General features: G+C 41.3%; 1 long non-coding RNA gene across 24 annotated transcripts in view; it reads left to right on the top strand.

Moving 5' to 3' along the window:
* The window catches only part of LOC123276648 (uncharacterized), a 197,983-nt gene that overhangs the window by 144,379 nt on the left and 34,698 nt on the right, over window positions 1–18,906 (top strand). For 19 of the 24 annotated variants that reach the window (XR_011494088.1, XR_011494095.1, XR_011494102.1 and 16 more), the window contains one exon: window positions 18,272–18,678. The exons of 2 other annotated variants lie outside the window; for them this stretch is intronic. This is a non-coding gene — a long non-coding RNA (uncharacterized lncRNA). The remainder of the gene's footprint in view (window positions 1–18,271; window positions 18,679–18,906) is intronic. 3 more of the 24 variants (XR_011494101.1, XR_011494087.1, XR_011494093.1) reach the window with 1 other exon arrangement.

Genomic DNA, 18,906 nt, shown 5'->3' on the forward strand with positions numbered 1-18,906 from the left:
GCTAAGTAAAAGCTGAGACAATTTCCATTTCTTGTTCTTGGCTTTAATGAGAATCCCTCCATTGTCTCATCGGTAAATATGATGGAGCCCACATTTCTCGAACACTTAACATTTTCCAGGGCGTGCCTTGTGCTAGGCGCTGGAGGTCGGGAGCGTTTTATGTGTAGATGTTCTCAGCACTCACTTCTTGTCCTTTTATGACATGCCCTCCCTACAAGCAAGGTTTTTTAAAAATTTGTTAATTCACTCCTTATTTTACTAAGTGTTCTTACAGACTTTTTTTTTCCATGAAAGGTAAGTGAGGACTTCATTTCCTTGGTCCTTTTCTGCCAGAGAATTTCTTTTTTGCTGCTTTCACAAAGGGTTTCCAACCTGCCTGAAGAGACAGTGCCTGGTTACAGCTGTTTTTCATCAGAACTGCATACTTTGTTTCATTGTCTCTGGCATCTAATGCTGCGATGGAGGAGATTGCCAACAATTTAATTTCTGTTTCTTTGCGTTTGACCTGGAACCCCGCCCCTCGGGTGGAACTAAAGTATCAAGATGTATCTAAATGTTGCTGTATTTTTTCACTTTTTTTCTGTGGTAATAAATGAGCCCTTCCATTTTGTCTCTTTTAGTATGTTTTCAGTTTCTCTTTCTCTCTCTCCCCCCCTCTCTTCCTCTCTTTCTCCTCTCTCTTTCTCCCTCCCTCCTCCTCTCTCTCACCCTCCCTTCCCTCTCTCTTTCGCTGTCTTCTTCTCTCTCTCTGTCCCCCTCCATCTCCCTCTTTCACCCTCTTTCTGTCCTCCAGAGAGGCTCACTAGCCTCTGGGTGTGAATATGTTTGAAGTGAGGACCAAATGTTGTAATCCTGGGGCTGGCTCGGTGGCATAGTGATTAAGTTTGTGTGCTCTGCTTCAGAGGCCTGGGGTTCACCGGTTTGGATCCTGGGTGCAGACCTACACACCACTCATCAAGCCATGCTGTGGCGGTGCCACATAGGGGAACTAGAAGGACTTACGAGTAGGATGTACCGCTGGGGCTTTGGGGAGGAAGAAAAAGAGGAAGATTGGCAACAGATGTTAGTTCAGGGCCAATCTTCCTCACCAAAAAGCATACCTTAAAAAATATTGGAAAAAAAGTGATAATCCTAGTTGTGGTCATTTAGTTTATATTTCATTCGTTGTATGTTTTCAGGGTTTCCAGTTTGTATTGTCCATCACCATCATCAACATAGCTAGAGGAGCCATTATAAAAGTAGTTTCTAATTAGCTTTATCTTTTTTTCCTTTTTTTTTACATTCAGAAAGAGCTTCTTCAATTTGTTTTGCTCAACAAAGTGTTGAAATTTCCTATATTGTCAGTTCAGCTCTTTACCACCTTTTGTGTTTTAATTCTGTAAATCATTCTTTCTTTCCTTGAATTAATTCCTTAACTTGGTCAGCTTCCTCTTTTTTTCCCTCAGTAAATTGCCTTATTATTTCCTCTTACTTTACAGGGTCTGTGTTTCTGTGATTTCCTTGAGAGTGAAAAGCAGATGGTATCTAAAATTTCCCCGAGCAGTTTTTCTTGAAATACGATCCTCCGCTCTTGTCTGTTGGGTTCTGTTTAAATCCTCCTTCACAGTTACACATCTTTTTCACAAGCCTCTTGTGATGGTGGAGGTGGTGTTTGTTCTTTTTAAATTTGTCGTTGAATGTGGACAGCCATATTCCAGCTTATTGTTTGCCCCAAAATTGCACAGCATTTTTCGAGGATGTTGCTGTGTTTACCCATGTGCTGTTGGGATCCTTATCTGCGATCTAGTAAGATTGTTGTACGATGAAGTGAGATAATGTGTTTCAGGAGCTGAATCCATTGGCTAATGCTTGGTATTAGCTTTTAATAGTTGTTACTATTATTGTTATTACAATATTTTCTCAAGTTGGAGAGGAGGATGACCAAGGTTGGTCTCAAAAGGTCAAGGAGACCACAGCCTTGGGTGGAATGTGAAGGGGCTTTGGAGACCAAGGCAGTCCTGTCAGCAACTTCTCCACGCTTGCTAAAACTCCATGCCCGTGTCTGTTTGGTTGCTTGGTGGCAAAGTGGTGTGACTGAATCAGGCTCCCTTCTTGATGCTACTGGCTACTCATCAGGGCTGCGCTCTCCCTCAGCTTCCTATCTTTTGCGTCTCTAAGAGAGTCCTTATGGGATGCTGTTTGATTTCCCTCAGGTTACATCTTGCTGTCAATACTCTCCAGAAAGGAAGTTGTCTGGTAATTCATTTCAGTGTCCTTACATCTGCAGCGTACGTCACCTATGTTTGTCAAAGTATTGACAAGTAGATGGCACCCTTCTGTAGATTCAGTGCTAGGGTGAAGTGCCCGTTTCATTTGTTCTCTGCTTGGTTCCTCTGTGTGTGAGTGTGTGTGCGTGTGTGTGTGTGTGTGTGTCCCCACATCAGAGATAGAACATTAGTCCAATTCTCACACCTCCATTTTCCCACAAGTCTTCTACTCATATAGTGCCAGCTCAGTTGTCAGTGTTCAATCCACTGAATCTCCGTGTCAATGGCACACACATGTACTGTGAGAGTTATCACAATCAGCTTTAATTATTCCTTTAAATTATTATTCCCGGGGCTGGCCCCGTGGCCGAGTGGTTAAGTTCGTGCGCTCCACTGCGGTGGTCCAGGGTTTTGCTGGGTCAGATCCTGGCCGTGGACATGGCACCGCTCATCAAGCCATGCTGAGGCGGCATCCCACGTGCCACAACTAGAGGGACCTGCAACTAAGATATACAGCTATGTACTGGGGGGGATTTGGGGAGATAAAGCAGAAAAAAAATTGCTCTCTTCAGTAGACCATGAGCTTTCATAGAGACTGCCCTTACTCATTTTTTTAAAGTTGAACTTTTTATTTTGAAATAATGTAAGTTCACAGACAATAGTAAGAAATAATACAGAGAGGGTCCACCTGTCCCTTATGCCGTTTGCCCGATGGTAGCGTGGTAATATCTCACAGAACTACAGTACAGATCCCAGCTAGGATATTGACATTGATGAAATCCACTGACCTTTTTCAGTTTTCCCCACTTTTACTTGTACTCATTTGTGTGCATGAATGTGTCTGTAGGTTGTGCGTGTTGTGTGCACATGCGTATTTACTTCTGTGCAATTTTATCACATGCATAGGTGTGTGAGTCCTTTACCACAGGCAGGATACAGAAGCATTTCCATCACCACAAGGATTCCTCATGTGACCTTTTATAGCCACACCCGTATTCCTCCCAACATTAACCCCCACAATCCCTAGACCCTGGGAACTACTAATCTGCTCTCCATTTTTATAATTCTGTCATTTCGAGAATGTTATATAAATGGAATCATGCTGTATGCTACCTTTTGAGGTTGGCTTTTTGCACTCAACGTAATTCCCTGGACATTCATCCAAGTTGTTACGTGTGTCAGTAGTTTATTCCTTTTTGTTGCTGAGCAGTATTCCATGGTATGACTGTAGCCCAACTTAACTGTTCATCTGTTGAAAGACTTCTGAGCTGTTTCTAGTTTTGCTTATTAGGAAAAAAGCTGCTACGAACATTAGTGTGCAGGTTTTTGTGTGAACATAAGTTTCCATTTCGCCAGGCTAAATGCCCAAGAGTGCAGTTGCTAGATCATATGACAGTTTCACGTTTAGTTTTATAAGAAACTGTCAAACTCTTTTCCAGAGTGGTGGTACCATTTTACATTCCCACCAGTGATGTGTGAGTGATTCAGGTTCTCTGCATCCTTGCCAGCGTTGGAGTTGTCACTGTTTTTAATTTTAGCCTTTCAGCCAGGTATATGGTGATACCTCATTGTGGCTTTAATTGGCATTTCCCTAATGGCTAATGATGTCGATGATCTTTTCATGTGTTCATTTGCTATTTGTATATCTTCTTCAGTGAAATATCTGTTCATGTCTTGTTTATATTGTCCAGTTCGATTGTTTGATTTTTAACATTGGGTTTTGAGAGTTCCTTATTTACTCCAGATATTAGTCCTTTGTGGGCTATGTGATCTGCACATATTTTATTCCAGTTTGTAGCTTGTGTTTTTATCTTCTTACTAGGACCTTTTGCAGAGCAAAAGTTTTTAATTTTAATGAGGTAAAGTTTATCAAAATTTCCTTGTATGAATCTTGCTATTGGTGTCAAGTCTAAGGAATTCTTTGTCTAGCCAGGATCTCAAAGATTTTCTCTTGTTTTTATTCTAAAAATGTTATAATTTTACATTTAAGCTCATAACTTGTTTTGTTATCTTTCCTATAAGGTTTGAGGTTTTGGTCTATGTTCATTTTTCTTCCTGTGCAAATTGTCCAATTGCATCATTTGTTGAAAAGGCTGCCTTTCCTGCATTGAGTTGCTTTTGCACTTTTGTCTGAAATCACTTGGGCGTATTTGTGTGGATCTATTTTTGAGTTCTCCATTCTGTTCCATTGATCTGTGTGTCTTTTCCTCCATCAGAGCCACACTGTCTTGATTACTGTAGCTATACAGTAAGCCTTAAAGTGAGCGATTCCTCTCACTTTGTTTTTCTTTTTCAAGATTATTTTAAATATTCTAGGGCCTGTACCTTGCTGTATAAATTTTGGAATACATTTGTCTATTTCTACAAAAACCTTGTGTGGCTTTTGATAGGAATTCGTTAAATCTATAGATCAACTTCGGGAAATTTGACATCTTTACTATGTTGAGTCTTTCAATTCCTGAACATGATATGTCTCTCCATTTATTTAGATCTTCTTTGATTACTTTTATTTGCATTTCGTAATTTTCAGCATACAAATATTGTACTTGTCTTGTTAAATTTACAACTTTTATTTGCAGAGGTTGTAAATGATACTGTGTTTTTAATTTTCATTTATACATATTCATTGTTAGTATGAACGTGCTGTTGGTTTTTGTGTGTTGATCTTGTATCCTGTCACCTAGATGAGCACACTTATTCCTTCTAGAAGGTTTGGAGGAATAGATTCCTTGGGATTTTTGTCAACAACCATGTTATTTGCAAATGGGGTAGTTTCACTTCTTCCTTTCCAGGCTGTGTAGTTTTATTATGGTTTTCTTTGCCTTAATGCAGTGGCTAAAACTTCCAGTATTATGTTGAATAAGAATGTTGAGAGTGGACCTCCTTGCCTTGTTTCTGATATTAGTGAGAAAATGTATAGTCTTTCACCATCAAGTATGATGATCTTTATCAAGTTGATTTAGTTCCCCTCTATTCCCAACTTGCTGAGAGTTTTTATCATGAATGGTGTTGGATTTTGTCAAATGGTTTTGCTGCATCAGTTTTTTCTTCTTTAGCCTGTCGATACGGTGGATTACATTGATTGATTTTTGAGTTGGCCTTGCACACCTGAAATAAATCCCAGTTGGTCATGGTGTGTAATTCTTTTCATACATTGTTGAATTTGCTAATATTTTCTTAAGGATTTTGCATCACAGTTCATGACAGATATTGATCTGTATTTTCCTTCTTTATATTGTCTTTGTGCTTTTTTTTAAACAGGATCATACAGGCCTCATAAAATTATTTGAGAAGGGGTTCCTCCTCTTTTATTTTGGAGAAGAGATTGTATGTAGTTGGTGTTTATTCTTCTTTAAAACGTTTGGTAAAATTCTGTAGCAAAACCATCTGTGTCCAGAGATTTTCTCTTTTGGGAGTGTTACAATCAGGAATTCAACTTCTTTAATAGTTATAGGGCTGTTGAAACTTTCTGTTTCATCTTCCTTGAGTTTTGATAGTGTGTGATTTTTGAGAAATTGTCCATTTCTTCTAAGTTGTTGAATTTATGAGCATAAAGTTGTTCATGGTAATTTCTTGTTATACTTCTTCGTTTTTTCTTTTCTTTTTTTTTTTGTTTTTTTGAGAAAGATCAGCCCTGAGCTAACATCTGCCTGCAGTCCTCCTCTTTTTGCTGAGGAAGACTGGCCCTGAGCTAACATCCATGCCCAGCTTCCTCTATTTTATATGTGGGATGCCTGCCACAGCATGGCTTGACAAGTGGTGCATAGGTCTGCACCTGGGATCCGAACTGGTTAACCCCGGCCACCGAAGTGGAACTTGTGAACCTAACGCTGTGCCACCAGACTGGCCCCTCTTGTTATCTTTTTAATAGCTCCAAGATCTGTAGTGATATCTCCTATTTCATTTCCGATATTGATGACTTGTGTCCTCTCTTTTTTATTTTTGTCGGTTTTTCTTGAGTTTTAGCTATTTTACTGATTTTTTTCAAAGAACCAGTTTTTTCTTTCATTGATTTCTCTATTGTTTTCCTATTTTCAATTTCATTGATTTCTGCCTTTATTATTGCTTACCTATGCTTTCTTTGGGTTTATTTTGTTCTTTTTCTAGTTTCTTGAGGTAGGAATTTAGCTTATTAGTTTGAGATCTTTCTTCTTTTCTAAAGTTATCATTTAATGCTATAAATTTCCCTGTTTGTACTGCTTTAGCTGCATTACACGTATCTTGATATGTTTTATTTTCATTTTCATTTAGTTCTGTATATTTTTCTTTTTTTTGAGACTTCCTCTTGGACCCATAAATTATTCAGAACTGTGTTATTCAATTTCCAAATGTTTAGAGGTTTTTCCTGTTGTCTGTTAATGCTTTTTAGTTTGGTGTCATTGTGATCAGAGAAAATAGTTTGTTTGATTTCAGTTCTTTTAAGTTTATTGAGATTTATTTTATGTCCCAGGGTATTAGCTATCTTGGTGAATATTCTGTGGTGCTTGAAAAAATGTATATTCTGCTGTTTTTGGGTGGAATTTTATGTATATGTCATCTGAATCCTATTGGCTGATTGTATTTAGACCTTCTGTATCTTTTCTAATTTCCTGTAGTGGTTCTATCATTTTCTGAGAATGAAGTGTAAATGTTCCCAATTCTATCTGCAGATTTGTCTATTTCTCCTTTTATCACTATCAGTTTTTGCTTAATGTTTTTCAGGCTCTGTTGTTTGATAAGAAACACATTTAGAATCATTCTCTTACTCATTTTTATATTTCTAATACAGGGCCCAGCATATAATATGTGCTTTCAATAAATATTCCCTGAATTACTTAGCAAGTTAAAATTAAATAAGTACGTAGGTGAAAGATAGAAAATATTTCATTTTCTCAAGCTGCAATTCCCCCCCCCCGGTTGTATCAATTATGCATCATATAGTGTTCAATTAAATCTTATTATTTCCTCATTTATGTTTATTAGTGTTGATTCAAAAATTAAGTTTGAGAAGGAGCAAACTTAGCAGAAAAAGCACAGACTTTCAAGTGAGATGGATTTGATTTTAGATATGAGCTGTGTGGCCAAACAGAAAATTTATCCTTTTTACTTTTCAGCTTTTTTGTCGGAAAGTGAAAATCATGACAGTCTATCCATTAGGAAACTGTTGGTGACAGAACTTCTGGCTTAAATAACAATAAAAAATTGGTTTATTTAACAGAAAATTTTGGCAGTAACTCATCCTAGGTGTGGCTTTATCCAGTCCCGAGCTTCATTTTGTCATCAGGGAATCTAGCTGTATTTCTTGATGATTCTCTAAATTTGGTCTTCCCTCAGTGCCAGTTTTATCCTCCTAGTGGCTTCCCTCATAGTGGCCAAAATGACTTTCACTGTTCCAGACCTCACAGCTTCTCACCTTCCCACCACAGCTTGCTTGGAAAGGGTGAACATCTCTTTGGGCCGTGCCTGCAGGGGCTTGTTCCCCAGAAGTGCCACAGACGTTTTCTTGCTTCTCATTGGCTTTTGCTGGATCACATGTGCATCCCTGAACCAATCACCATAACTAGTAAGACAGAGCTAAGAGTGATGTCAGTCCCAGTCATACCACTTGCCTGAAAATAAGGGTCTTTGTGGGAAATGGAATGCAGGGGAGTCAGACAACACATATCTGTTGTAGTTGCCAATATTTCAAGATTGTTATGAGGATTAGAAATAATATGCAGAGGGTACCCTTTGTAGAGCCTGGAATGGTTGGTTACATGTCCAGTAACTCTTGATATCGTAATGATGATGATGATTTGTAGAGTTTAAGTAAATGTCTCCAGAAGGTTCTTAGAATATTGTAGGGATGCCTGCAAGATAATTTGAGTTTTGAAAGTGGTTTTCTTGTGTATGTGAGGAAGATTGACCCTGAACTAACATTTGTTGCCAATCTTCCTCTTTTTTGTTTGAGGAAGACTGTCATTGAACCAACATCTGCGCCAATCTTCCTCCACTTTATGTGGGATGCTGCCACAGTGTGGCTTGACAAGCAGTGCTGGGTCCGTGCCAGGATCCGAACCTGTGAACCCCAGGCTGCTGAAGTGTGGTGCACAAACCTAACCACTATGCTACCCCGCTGGCCTCTGAAAGTGTTTTTATCAAAAATGACACTTAACTTCTGAGGTCCAGGGAGATCTAATGACAATGGACTCTTAGCTGATCTTTCTATCTGTGGTCTAGCGTCCTTCAGACCATTCTCCATGTCGCCTCCAGGCTGAAATTCCTAACCTATAAATCTGATCAAATCACTACCCCAGTCGCAAGCTTCGGATGTCTCTCATTGTCTACAGCAGTGCCTTTCAGACTTTATTTGCATATGAGTCACACAGAGTATTGTTAAAACTCAGATTTTGATTTGGTCATTTCTAACAAGTTCCCGAATATTGCTGCTCTGGGGGTGCACTTGGAGAAGATAGGCCTATAGAATAAAGAACAAACACTCTTATGTGGCCAAGACCTCAATAATCTGACCTCACCTACATCCGTAGTCTCTTCTCCCATCATGCCCCAGCCTGCCCCACGCATTGCAGCCTTGCCTAAATGCTACAGGCATTTGCATCCCATTGACCTTTCACAAGGCCGTCTTTCTGTTTGAAAACTGTGTCCCCTCTGCCATCTTCCTTTCCAAGTCTTACTATTGCCGAATAATCTTCTAGTCTTTTGTTGGAAAGTTTATTTGACATGCCTTCCCGTGATCAGTTAAGAGCTCTTCCTATACAGTCTCATAGCACTGGATTCTTTTTGTCTCTGCCTTCCTATACAAATACTATTTTCTTGGTGATAGAAAGGGCTGCTTTTTTTAATGTTGGTAAAAACAGCAGAAACAGTTTATTATGTGCTGAATCCTGGGTTAAAGACTTCCCATGTATTATCACATTCAGTCTCATGTAGTCCTCACGTCTACCCTGGGAGGTAATTATTTCTTAACGTGTTAATCAGGACTCCCACTTGCAAAGGACAGAGTCTGGACACTGAATTCAGTTGACCCTTTAAAACAGAAGACTTTGTTGGTTCATATCACTGAACACTCCTGGGAGTAGGTATAGTCACACATATGGTTCAACCACAGACTGGATGAACAATATTCATGGTATATATATCTGGCAAAGGACTTATGTCCAGAATGTATAAAGAATGCCTACAAGTATATGCCTACAAAGTATAGATACACAAGAGCATTAAAACGGGCAAAAGGCTTGAACAGACAGTGTGTGAAAGAAGATGTACAAATAGCCAATAAATGGGGAAAAAAATGTTCAATATCATTAGTCATCCAGGAATACAAATGAAAACCACAATGAGATACTCTTCCGCAACCACTAGAATGGCAAAAACAAGCAAAACAAAACAAAAAACAAAATTGACAAATCAAGTATTAGGATATGGAGCAGCTGCTGGTACGTTACATTGCTTGCTGTGGGGAATATCAAATGGTACAACCGTTTTGGAGAACTGCTTGTTAATTTCTTATAAAGTTAAACATCCGTTTACCTACTGACCCAGAAATTCCACTCCTAGTTATTTACCCAAGAGACATGTAGCTGTGTGTCCACGAAAAGACTTAAATAGCAATGCTCACAGCAGCTGTATCACAATAGCCAAAACCTGGAAACAACTGAAATGTCCATCATTGGGTGAATGGATAGATAAATTGTGGTATATATTGACAGAGAGGGATATTATTCAACAACAGTAAGACAAGCAACTGATATATACAACAATATGGCTGTAGTTCAAAAACATTTTGTTGAGCAAATGAAGCCAGACACAAAAGGATATTTTTGTATGATAATATTTATTCATGATGATAAAAGTAAAAAAATGGTTGTTTCTAAGGGGCAGAGAATTGATCCGAAAGGGGCGTAAAGGGACTATCTGGGGTGATAGAGGTGTTGTGTATCTTGTGTTCAGTGGGGGTTGCTTGGAAGTTTGCACTTGTCAAAACTCATTAAACCAAACACTTAAGAACTGTGTATTTTATTGTAAGAAAATTATACCTCCATAAAAATAATTATATAGTACAGGGGAAACTTGAAATAGAAGATGCTCACTGCTGTTACTGTGTCCATTTTATAGTAGAGATAAGTTTGAACTCAGAGACATCAAATGGCTTGCACAAGTTCACATAGCTGGTATGTGGTCTGCAAAGACTCCCAATAGCTGTACACTAACCACTCTATCATTCCATCTTCCTGGCATCTGCTACAAGATCTGGTGTGTAGTAGGAGTTCAGTGAATGGTTATAGAGTGAATGAAAGCGTTTGTGATGAGTGCTGGTAGAGTTGTGCCTTACCCAGGTAGTGGAGCCACAAATTCAGGAAGGAATGAGAAATGTAGAGGTGTGTCCTTCTGCTAGGGTTGGTGCAAGGGCTGGCCCTGATACCCCCATCCCAGGAATAGTTTATGTTTCTGGGAATGAACTGTACCTACAGCAGCTAGATTTGCAGGACTTGTGGGAATGAGCATGTTGGTAGATGGACCACGATGACCACACAGTGCCATGTCTGGGTCTATATGTAGCTTTTGCAGAAAGCGAGTCTGAACCGCGTCGCCTATTTCCCTGCTATGGAATGGGAAATGAGAAACAAGAACATCTTTCTCCCCGACGAAGGAGTTCCCAGTGATTTTTCTGCACAAGGGGTTGTGTCACTTCTCTGCTTAAACTCACTGGTGTTCCCCATTGTCGAAGCGTGAATCCCACCCAACTAAGGATGTCTAGAGTCTGTGAAGCCCTCTCTATACAATTTTGGGGACCCTTTTCAAGAAAAATGGAAATAAAAATATATTTCAAGTAAATAAACATGACCACGTGAACATGCTGTAGGGCTCCTCCCAAGGTCTTGGATTGGCCCCAAGCAAGTGAGGGGCTAACTAAAGCTTCACCTTCGTTAGCTTCGGGGTAAAATTGCCTCTGTGCCCAAAGATTTTCACGTAATCTGATTCCTTCCTATCTCACTCAACTTGTCCCCTTACTGCTCATTTTTCCAACCCTCCACGCAGTTCCTGCCTCATGGAACTTCCCGGAATTGACTAGGCTAGTGGTTTCAACATCCATTCGGCCCAGTGTTCCCTGTCTATTACAGATATTTTGGAGGACCTCCTGAGGTGAAATTCATAGACAATATAACCGTTCCACATGCCTCATTAAAAAATCAATATTATCTAATTGTAATCTAAAGGAGAAATAAAAATGAAATAATTTATTATAAAATAATATACATACCAATATGTAAATGCTTGGTTATGATGACACCAAAAGGCTAACCATGTACCCCTGATTTACGAACTCCCACTTTCCTCCCCTACCCTCACCCCATAGGGCTTGGTGCCTTCAGCATTGGGAAGCATTGTACAGGATCATTTCTGACTCTGGTTTTAGCAGACCCTATACCTTCTCTCCGGGCTGCCTTCCCCCACTGGTCCTATCTTCTAAAATCCTCCAGAACCAAGGCTCAGACAGTGGCCCTCATCTCAGCCCTCCCAGAAGCTTCCATTGACAGCTCACTTCTCCAGAGGCGATCGATACCTTTGTCATCTGTACCTCCAGCATCCGTCCAGACTTGTGGTTTGCCCTAGCTGAACCACATCATTCCTACAAATTTATCTAAACCATTTCAGTTAATGACCAAGACATTCAACTCCATATTGAGTGTTTCACATCCTTTTGTCTCAGTACAAATTAAAATAAGTTTTGAAGGAAGAAAATTGACCAAAACTTGACTCTTTAGAGATTCAAAGTAAAAAAATAAGAAAGTAAACAGAGGAAGAAGTCCCTAAGGACATGGAGCATTTCTGAAATGTACTCGAGATTTGTTCAGTGTTTATTCGACATGTAAAATTAACATGAAGTTGTCTTGAGACAAATTTTTTTTTTTAATAATTTTAGATGTCTGGCAATAAAGAACACCTGGATGAGTGGACAGACGCTCCAAAGGGAATTTAATTTTGAGGGGCGAACTGGGTCCAGGTGGAGTGATTGTTTGAGAGAAGTGGACAGGGAGGTGCCTCTTGGGATCTGGCATCCGGACAGAAGGCTCCTGGGTCTGCGATCAGCATGGGATGCCTTTCTAAGGGCTTGATATGGTGATGGAGGCTTCTTCATTGTTGGCCTCAGATGGGTGGCCATCTGGCTTCCTAGATGCTCCTAGGTTGATGGGGGACTGACCAGAGTAGGGGAGCTGAATCAGAGAATGATGACCCCCAGGGGAGGAGCCGTTAGAGCAGAAGGGAAGTCAAGGGCGTTTGGAAGGAGACAGATTTGAGATTGAATCTAAGCTCTGTCTCTGCTAAATAGGGAGATTTGGGATAAAAAATTTTACCTCCTAGTTCCCCAGTTTTCTCATCTGCAAAATGGGGCTAAAATAGCACATACTGAAAAATTCATTTTAAGTGAAAATTATACTTGATTGTACATGTTAAAAATTTAAGTCACTACCTGGAACACTGTCAGTAATCAATACATGATAGCAATGATTGCAGTCATTACAATTGGAATTATAAAAACAGCAATATAATAAGAATAGAAATTACAATAACAAAAAGGTAACAAGATCAGATCCCCATTGAGGACTTAGGGTATAACCCAAGAAAAGGCAGAAGCCCATTTAGATGGTGGCCAGGTGGTAAGGATGGGGCAAAAGCAGCCCTTTGGCTTCCCTGGGTGTCCAGGATCAGATTTCAAAGACACCAGTTATCTAATGCAGGAATAGTTCTTAATATTATTGTTCATGGTAACTTTTATTGTTTATCGTAGTTTGTAGTAAAGAAGTCAATCCTGCCCAAGACATCTGGTCTTTGTCTTTGGCTTACTGGGAGGTGATCCAGTGTTCTGCTTGATAGGACATGGTTTTTGTTTTGCTTGGGACCTGGGGTCACACTGGGTGGTGAAACAATACGATTTAGGGTGGGGGATGGCCACATGTTGGGGTAAGGGTGAGCCATGCCAGAAAGGCCAACAGTGTGATTTGGGGTGGGGGCTTTGGGACACGGGTGGAAGGGTGGAGACTGAGACTGACATCAGCCACAAGGGCAATCCCTCATGTTGATATAGTGAAGTCCCCTGAGAACTCTGATCATGGAGGCTCAAGGAGCGTCCTTGGGTGGCACTGTTCTGTGCATATTGTCACACATGGATGCCAGGAAGGTATCGTGTCCTTAACTCCATGGGGAGAAGACAACGGAACCTCCCCTTTTAGCACTTTTCCTGGACTCTACTCCATACATCTCTTCCTTTGGCTCATCTTTTCTGTATCCTTTCTCTGTGTAAGCTATAATTATGAGCATAACAATTTTCAGTGAGTTTTGTGAGGTTTTTTAGTGAATTATCAAACTTTAGGGTATTTTTGGGAACCCATCAAACTTGCAGTTGGTGTCAGAAGTGAGACAGTCTTGGGGACTGTGCCCTCTAACTTCAAGTTGTCCTAAACCCTCACAGATAGGAAGCTCACAGAAGGTATAAAGAACATTTAAATTCATCCGTAATCACACCGTTCAAAGAGAATCACAGTTTTATTTTGGTGAACCTCTTTATACATGTGAATATTTGCAAATCTTGTACGTACCGACGTGTAATATAATTTAAAAATGTGTATACCCTAAGCATTTTCCCACGTTATTAAATATTCCTCAAAACAGAACATTTAAGGACAACGTAATATCCCATGGATCTCCTGTAATTTAATCATTACCCAGTTGTGTTTTTAAGTTATTTACAGTTTTCATTATTATAGTTAATTCTTGGATGAACATCCTTGAGTTAAACCTCCACATATGTGCATGATTATTTCTTTAGGATACATTCCTAAAAATGCAGTCGTTGAGCTTCCTATATTCTGCCAAACTCTCCTAGAAGGTGGGGCTGGCCCAGGGGGTGGGACTTTGGTGTCTACATCCGGACTGGAGCAGCACACACTCCCTGGAACAGTAGAACCTTGGAGGGCAAACAGAACTCAGACCTGAGCAAACTCAGTGACCCACAGGACTTGTTCATATCAAGTACAAGTCACATCGACTATGCACTTGACTTTGTCAAAAATTTTAGAAAGCCTTCAGATTCCTAGGGTGGGCTCTCACAGCTCTTTGTAGGGGCAGTCTTGATAGAAAGTTCTCCCTTCTGAGCGTAGTCAGCCAGGTAGCCTTTTGCTTTGCATAACATTTTGCTTTGGTATCTTCAGATGGTTTTGCTTTCAGAATCGCAAAGACTGAGCTCCCTTGGGGAAACTGAGGCAGTTACCTTCCATCCCTGTCTCTCGTTGATCTAAATGTAAACAGAGTCATCATATACTCAGTGAAGCTAGTGACCATTAGCTTGTGTTCCATTTGCCACAGAGCTCAGAGGGCAGCCCAGGACTAATGCACAGTTCCTGAAATGAATACACCTTGAGAAGTATCCTCCATCCTTCCTTTGTCAAGTAAGCTGTTGGAACTCCTGTGAAAGATTTCTGGATGTGGAGTTTGGAAAGTGAAAGGAATGAGCCTGGGCAACACTGGCGCGTAGTGCCCCTGTCTAACTCTATGTCGCAGAAGTTTATGTTCCTGAAATGTCATTTCAGTTCTAGGTGAGAAGGTGAATGGAGAGGGGAAAGCAGAGGGCTATGCCAGCTTCATGTCAGGCAGTTTTCAGCTGCCTTTTCTCTAGAGCATTAGTTTATTGATGGTAGGTTGTCTTTCCAGCAAATCTCTTTTGATTGCAAGTGTGTAATGAAGGCGTATTTTAGTGTCCTTCTAGCTCTAGGGAGAACTCAAGCTGGTTCCTCTCATTCCCACTGAAGTGTCAATGCCAAGGCTGATTCATCTAGATTTTTAGAGCCATCATTCCATCTTGAGGGCTTATGACTACTCTGAGCCATCATAAAGGGGATGTGTCTATGTGGGGTAATTCAGATGGTGCTAAGCAAAGTCTTAGGGCACAGACAGGTTTCTCTTTGTCAAGGATGCTGGCTGCTGTCCTTCCCAGATGCCCAGGAGAAGAGCAATTAACATGATGGTGCACAGTGCTCACCTGAATGGTGGAAAGCAGGCCTCAGCTTCAGCCTCCATCCACAAAGCTCCTCCAGGTCCAGGGACCCCAGCCTCTTTCGTTCATCGGCAACGCCAGGCTGTCATTCCCACTCTACTGGGGTGACCCTCGGCAGGGTGCTGGAGAACTCTCGAATCCTGTTCACTTTCCTGGTCCTCCCTTGGGAAGTGAGAAGAGGCTCCTGTATACCCTCCTGTCTGTGATTTTATCCTTAACTCTTGTATTCCGTGGGACCTGGTCTCACTGGGTGCCCTGACAGGAGTCTAACCCTCATGTTTCTCTTTTGCTGCTTTTCCTGAGCCTGTGAGATTTTTTTGTGGCGGGAGAAAACCTCATGCTCACAGATCAATGAGCGTATTCTTCTATGCCTATTGTTCAGTGCAGGATTTTGGTCTTTTGAAACTCCAAGGAAATAGGCTCTTGAAACTCAAAAACCTTTTTTGCTCAAGACTGTAGTCCTTGCCTTGAGTTTCAAAGGCCTGTTTTGAACCTCAAAGACCAAGCACTGATTCTCTCTCTCTTTGGATACCTGCTAGAAAAAACCCTACACCGGAGTCAGTGGGTGTAGAGTGCTCTAGCTATTGAAGCGTTAGCAGGAAATACCTGGAACCAGAAAAAGAAATTACATCAGCTTCTCTTTCACAATAACCCATCCCAAGTTCCTTCACACAAGAAGAGACTCAGAATTCAAATTCAGGTCAGTCCTCGTTCAGCCTATATGAACCTAAGTGTCTTCTGGAGTTTGTCCAAGGAGAGCAGTAAAATTAGAGTGATGAGTAACCATTGTTGATTATTTACCCCAAGAAGTAAGCTGAGCATTTTAGATAGAACATCGTATTTTCACAGCAATCCTGTGAAATAGGTGTTATTGTTCTTGTTACCATTTTCCAGATGGGAAAACTGAGACTCCTAGGGATTAGGGACATGGTTAATTAGTGATGGAATTAGGAGAGAAACCCAATCCAGAGCCACATCTCTAAGCTGTATGAAAAGAGGTGGAGGTGATGCGAACTTGGTGAGTCGAGGAGTCGAAAGAAAGATTTCTTGGACTCTCAAGAGCTAGCAGTAGTGCTCGTTTATTCACAGAATAGCATGGAGTAGTGGGGGACGAGACCCGTGGGCAGTGAGGAGCTGCTGGCATGGGGACAGGACCCATGGGCAGTGAAGAGCTGCAGGCGTGGGGACAGGACCCATGGGCAGCGAAGAGCTGCAGGCGTGGGGACAGGACCCATGGGCAGTGAAAAGCTGCAGGCGTGGGGACAGGACCCATGGGCAGTGAAGAGCTGCAACGTGTTGAGGGTTAGAGCTAAATTTGTAAGGCATAGGTATTTGAGTTATTTCTTTACAAGACAAAGGACAGATCATGAAAAACATTGTTAAAATGATGTCAGTGCAGGTGGGGTCTGGTTATTGGGTGGTCCTATATCTTTGGGTAAGAATCAGATTGGATTAAGTCAGGACGTCCTATGCTTCCTGGAGGATGATATAAATCAGTATGTAGGGCAGGATGCCTTGGGCTTCTCTCCCTGGGGCAGCCTTGATCCACATCGGAGGGAATGTAAGAAGGGTCAATATGAAGAGGGTAAATGAAGAAGAGATAAATCGAAGGAGTCTCATCACTGGCCTATTGTACATTCATCTTCCTTTACCAGGAACACCCTTCCCTCAGATCCTGTGAGGTTGAATCCTTTCGTTATTCAAGTTTCGGATCACAATATTATAGACATCATCATCGACCACCCCAGCCAACCACCCACCATGTGCACACTCAGGACCTCAGCCACGTTTTGATGAATCCTGTTTTATTTTTTAAATAGCATCTCTTCCTCTGGAATGGTCTTGTCATTTATTGATGTTCCTCTGCATTTACTATCTGTCTTCCCTTTCTAGAATCTCTGGAGCATAGGCTTTGAGGTGAGGCACTTGGTGGTTTCGGCCTCTTGTTTATCCTCAGTGTTTAGCACAGTGCCTGGCTCCTACAAGCTTGCTCCATAAATCTGTTTGAGTGAGTTTGGTTGAGTGAGAAGGAGCAATCAGAAAGGTTAGAAAGAGAAAAGCCCCATCTTGCATATCTCTAAGCCACATTTCAGAATAGAAATGGCAAGCTTAACCGCTCATTGCTTTTCACCCTTGACGTCAAAAGCTGCTTAGGAAGGTCTGGCTGGTTTGCTTTGGGGCTGCCTCTTTAAGCGAGGATCAGACAGCACCTTTAATGTTGAGCTTCATTTGTTTATCAAAGACAGACGAGCCTTTGTCCTCCGTCACAGCTGGCATGGGGCAAGATGGGAGCATCCTCTGCCTTGTACTTCAGAGGAGCCAAGTGTAGCTAAAACGGTGGTTTTTCAACTCCAAAATAATCCGGGAATGTGCAAGTTCAGCTTAGACACCCTAAGAGGAGGAGAGCAGGGAAAGTTCAGATTATAACCCGCTTCTAAAGCCCTTTATGCAGATGGGAAGACCAGCTGGAGTGAGTTTCTGAAGTTCTGCTTCTTCAGAGAATTTAGGGGTTCACCAGCTTTTGGGCTGTGCCCACCAAACATGTCATGGGTACCAGGAAAGAAGGCATCTGAAAGGTAGCCACTGCAGCCCCTTCTAGCTTTTTCCCCTGAACTTGACTCATTTGAGTATCACTTTTACAAAATTTTGTCATATCCGAGGACCACCTGTGGTTAATATATGTAATTATATATAATATTATAATGTATATACACGTATCACACCTGTCACACAGGGATGTGTGTATGTGTTACTATGCTTACTGTCCTTTGTTTATTTTGACTCTGCATTTAAATGAAAACTTTACATCATTAATATAAATGGAAAAGAAGGAAAAGTATCAGTGACCTTAGGTGGAAGGGAATTAGAAACATAACGCAATGAGAAGAAGACAATATTATTAATTCTCTGCCTTTTAAAAATGAGAGATTAGCAAATGTTAGGTGTTAAAGACATCTGAATAACCAAAATTAGACTTTCTCTTTTTTATCAGAAAGAATGAAGGAAAGTTGAAAAGAGTATCTTTCCTCCTGTGTCTGTTGATCTCATCCACTGCTGTTGACCTGAAGACATCTGGCAGAACGCCTAAAACGGTGGCTGTGTTTTGTCGGCAGCTTCGAGAACCACTTCACTCTCCAAATCTGGAATCCCATCTGTAACTTCTGGCCAAGTGATCGCCAGGCCTGTCTCCATCATTTGCTCTGAAGGAAGCTCAGTCTTCTGACACAATCCACGCCAAGTTCTCTCTCTTTCGAGTGAGAAAGTCCTGGAACCAGGAGTTTGAGTGGGGTGAGAAGGAAGCGAGTCCTTCGCAGCCTCTGAGAAGACAAGATATTTCAGGCATATGGAACAGCATTTAAAAAGGCAGAAGGAGACAGCACGGCCTATTTTAGGGGAACTGTAAGTAGTTAATTCAGTGTGGCTGGATCCACATAAAATGCCAAAGGGAAGGCAGAGAGGGGTGAAAGAAGAGGTGGGAAAGAGGGAGGCAGGGTGCGGGTGCAGACCCTGGGGAGCCAGCAGGCCATGCTCCTGACTGTGGACTGCAGTTTTGACGCCACCCGGGTGCTTGCTGCCGTCCTTTGCACTGGTATTTATAGGTAAATTGTATTTGGGTGGCAACAGCAT

The sequence above is a fragment of the Equus asinus genome, chromosome 14 (genome assembly GCF_041296235.1).
Source record: "Equus asinus isolate D_3611 breed Donkey chromosome 14, EquAss-T2T_v2, whole genome shotgun sequence".
Classification (NCBI taxonomy): domain Eukaryota; kingdom Metazoa; phylum Chordata; class Mammalia; order Perissodactyla; family Equidae; genus Equus; species Equus asinus.